We start from the raw sequence: 4,250 nt of genomic DNA, 5'->3' as shown, positions 1-4,250 counted from the left end.
AAAAAAAAACTATTTCTAATAACATAAGTAGTGCACTTCACCCTGTAGCCCATGGGACAGTGTCTTTTACTTGCCCCAAGCAACCTTCCTTCCCTGAGTGCCTTAAAGGCATCACTGTTCCACGTTTAATTCCTCCTAAAAGAAAACAAGAAAAAGAAGGGGAAAAAAACCCTAAAAGGATCATTTTATCTTAATTGAATCATAGCCATTGCTTAAGTTCATATTAAAATAATAATTTCTCAAATGCCAGATTTCCCCAGGTTTCTGCTTTTTCACCTTCCACTTCCCCATTCCATTATCATCATTATTAGTCTCTGGACAAGGACCAGAGTCGGAAGAAAGATGAACAACAAGGAGGATAAGATCATGAGCACACGGATGAACAACGAAATGAAATTGCTGCCAAGAATTTCTTGAAATTAATAGCTAAAAATAAGGTTAGGATTGCAGTTAGGAATTCTACCCCCTTCACCCCACACATTGGAAGATACAATAAAGAATGAATATATGATGTACAAGAGTATTTGGCTAATAATAGCAACTTTTTCAAAAAAAAAAAAAAAAAACCAAACAAACCCAAATACGTTTTTTTTCTTTTTTTCCCCACTCTAAAATTAGTTTTGATCAAGTTACTCTTGGGTCATAAGATTCTTTGTACTTTATCTGCACCTACCTTTTTAAGAAGTGTAGAAATCCAAAAACTGATCAAAATACATTTCTTGGTATTGATAACGCATCACTATTTTACCATGAAAAATCCTCATTCTAGGTTTATCTAGGCTAATACTCTTCCATTTTGAAAGATGAAGGTAAAATATTTATATCCAGCTCTCCTGAATAAGTACATTTCCAGGCAGCTAATAAACTGCCTCCTCCATTTGACCAGCCTGAGGTTTTGCTTTGTTTTCATTTTCTTATCTTAACGTTCCCCTGGGTCAGTGACATATACCTGTATTACTTCATTTGTTCTCATTTGACAACAATGAACAGGTAGGAACATCCACTGAGAAAAGGCATGATAGGTAAACTTCCATCAGAAGTGAGGGACTTTAAAAGACAGACTCCTTGCTCAGCCTGGATGTTTCTCCACCCACAGCCTTGTGCTGATGGCCTCGCCTCACCATCCCTCTCACTGCAAGCACCACCTCCCACAGAGGCCTCTCTGGGCCTTCTTTCTGGGCACCACCTCACCACTGCTCTGATGCTTTCTCTACCACCTGTTCTGCCATCTTCCTAGCCCTAACCCGTAGCTGAAGTGATCTTCACATTCACTCATTTGAAGGCGGTATTCCCTCCCCCAGAGTAGAAGACCCATAAGAACAAGGACGCCTCTGTCTTTTCTCGGAAGTGTCCCCAGCACCAAGAGCATGGTTGGCACATAGCATGTGCTCAAATAAATACTCAGCAGAAGAATTATGCATGCTTTTTACTTGCAGAACTGTTTTGAGATTTACAAGTATCCTAATATTTGCCTTGGTCCTCTGTTCACGTTAACTTAAAATGTACCTGGGTCTTTCCTTAGGACATGTCATGACTTAACAGTATTTACATTAAAATACATTAAAATGCGTGGGCATTTTTTAAACCCTAAATTTAGTAAGGAAAACCCAAACAAAAAAAAAATAAAAGCTGTATAATTTAAAAGAACTAATTTTTCAATATTTTACAAACATAATAATATATAAATGTATTTAGTTATGGCCTTTCTTGTAAATTCTTCATAGCACGCATCTACACAGATGAAAATGCTATATAAACTACATTTAAGACTATTTCTGATTATATATATTAAAAGCAGTATGTGGCTGATCACGTGCTGACAATCACTCACAGGAGTTCTCTCCTACATTTCCACTTCAGACTTCCTCTAGAACATGTGGGCTCGGCATCTCATAAGCCCATAACTCTAAAGGGTATCTTATATCTTGTTTTACTACGTGTTAACGCTGACATACACTCAAACACACTTATATACACACAATGGGCACATGTATATCATACCCCATTTAGTGAAAAATACCTACACACTTGATACCAAGCTTGGTATTTGAAATATAGAAATAAAATAAATATTCATAAACAATTTAGTTCTTCCTTTTAAGGGTTTCGTGATTAATGGGCAAGAGAGATGATAAAGAAAATATCATTAAGGAAAAAAAAAAGGCTGACAGAAATTTCTCTGAGCGGCTGCAGAGGTGAGAGGGAGAGCACCTCATCTCAGTAGAAGCTTCACGGAATGGTTCCAGGAAAAAAGGACACTTGAGCTGAGACTTACAGAATTAATTAAATTAGCCTCGTGAAGAACAGGAACAAAAGGAAAAGCATGTGTGGAGGCCAAGAGGCAAAGACAGCCTGGGACCTGAAAGGAACAGCAGCAGCAAGAGAGCCCACTTGGCTGGCAGGTAGGTAAGGAGGGGAGAAGGACCTGGAGAGGCAGGTGACGCTATGATCTCATGGAGCACTGTGCATTCACTGAACGGGTTCCAGCTGGACGGGAATTGAAGACGGCTGAGAAGAAAGGCAGAGATATCAATGAAGAGGCAACGGCAGCATTTCAGAGGAGGAATGAAGTGGCCTGGACAGAGGTCAGCAAGATAAAGAGGAGAAGCATATAATAGTGATATGTAGTAGGCAAAACTGTCAAGACAGTGGTCAGAGTACTTGTGGTGAATGGAGGACTCAAGAATAACTCCCCAGCGGCTCAGCAAATGGCAATACTTCTATCTAAGATATCAAATCTAGAAGGAATCCCAGAACTGAAGCATGTCAAGTTTGGTTCTGGACATCCTGGAAATGGAGGTGTCAATGGACTTCATCAAGGAAATGTTCTAGACAATTAGATATATGGGCCTGGAGGGCAGAAGCAGGATTTGGATGGTAACAGGATATAGGTAGCAGCTGAACACGTGTGTGCATAAGATCCCTCTGAGAGAGCTTAAAAAGAGATGAAAGGAAACCCTGGAGATATCAGTGCACTGAAGTTCTCCAAAGACAATAAGGATGAAGAAGGAAGGGGCGCCTGGGTGGCTCAGTCGGTTAAGCATCTGCCTTCAGCTCAGATCATAATCACAGGGTCCTGGGATCGAGCGCACCATCGGGCTCCCTGCTCAGTGGGGAGTCTGCTTCTCCCTCTCCCTCTGCTGCTACCCCTGCGTGTGCTCGCTCGCTCTCTCAAATAAATAAATAAAATCTTCTTCTTTTTTTTTTTAAAGAATGAAGAGGGAAGAGCAGAAGCTGGAGACAAGTATGCACAGGTCAAAGAAGAAATTTTGAATTTCCCAGGTGTTTGCACGTTTATTTGTCTCAGAGATTAAAAATACTCAGTACTATTTATATATATATACTTAGTTAGAAAAAGTTAAAGACGCTGGAAAATATAAGAAAACTGATGTAAATGAAATATAAGAAAAGTGACTTCAGTATTAAATCAAGTGAACTCAGCATTATCTGCTGCCTGTAGAACCCATAACCTTTGTCAGTCAGACATCAACCACCAGGCAGGATCGATCAATCTATAAATTGTGCAGAGACAAATAAATGGCTTTCTGGGGGGAAAAATCAAGTGGTCTTCACCTTGCAATATACACCAACATGTGTATTAGATGAGTAATACACAAAAGGAAGTAAACATAAAAACCAGGTTATGTTGTAAGTGCCATTATGGTAAAAGGGAATCAGAAGAAGTAAAAATAAGTACGTTCTCTATGGAATATTTTAATAAGAACCCATGCAAGCACTGTCCTAGCAACAGAATGTACACCTCAAAATCATGAGCTGCAGACAAGGACACAGACAGGAGTATGAGACGAAGAGCTGTCTACAGATTGTGGAAAACATCACAAGCAAAGAGAAAATCAATGACTCTGGACCTGAGAATAGAACCAGAGTCTCAGCAGTCAGGCTGCTGCTGACCACATGAGCAACTCTAGCACCCAGAAAAGCACGGCCTGGAGATGGCCTGGAGGTTTCAGACTGAAGAGAGGCCTCCATTCACATCTAAGTTTTATGGTTCTAACTCATACTTCCCTTCACTGAAAAATTTATTACACAGGCTAGTTCGGTATGTTTGATAACAGATGAATAATGATCATTGCAGGCTGAGTTCTCTGAGGATAGACACTGTGGTGGAGTTAGGAGTGCCCTGGTTTACTGTAAAGGAACATCTGTGGAAGGGAAATGAGGAAGTAGGAGTGGCCAGGGAGCCTCAGACCACCATACAGAGCTAAAAGTCTCTGCCAGCTTAGCAGAAG

General features: G+C 40.2%; 1 long non-coding RNA gene across 2 annotated transcripts in view; it reads right to left on the bottom strand.

Moving 5' to 3' along the window:
- The window catches only part of LOC103680844, a 91,254-nt gene extending 88,756 nt beyond the window's left edge, over positions 1-2,498 (bottom strand). The window contains exon 1 of one of the 2 annotated variants that reach the window (XR_005833091.1): positions 2,360-2,498. This is a non-coding gene — a long non-coding RNA (uncharacterized LOC103680844). Of the gene's footprint in view, positions 1-41; positions 548-2,359 lie in introns of those variants that run through there. The other variant, XR_005833092.1, reaches the window with a different exon arrangement.
- Positions 2,499-4,250: the final 1,752 nt, after the last annotated feature.

The sequence above is a fragment of the Ursus maritimus genome, unplaced genomic scaffold, assembly GCF_017311325.1.
Source record: "Ursus maritimus isolate PB19 unplaced genomic scaffold, ASM1731132v1 scaffold_62, whole genome shotgun sequence".
Classification (NCBI taxonomy): domain Eukaryota; kingdom Metazoa; phylum Chordata; class Mammalia; order Carnivora; family Ursidae; genus Ursus; species Ursus maritimus.
The sequence above is the reverse complement of the archived record's forward strand: the minus strand, read 5'-3'. Positions and strand labels throughout refer to the sequence as shown.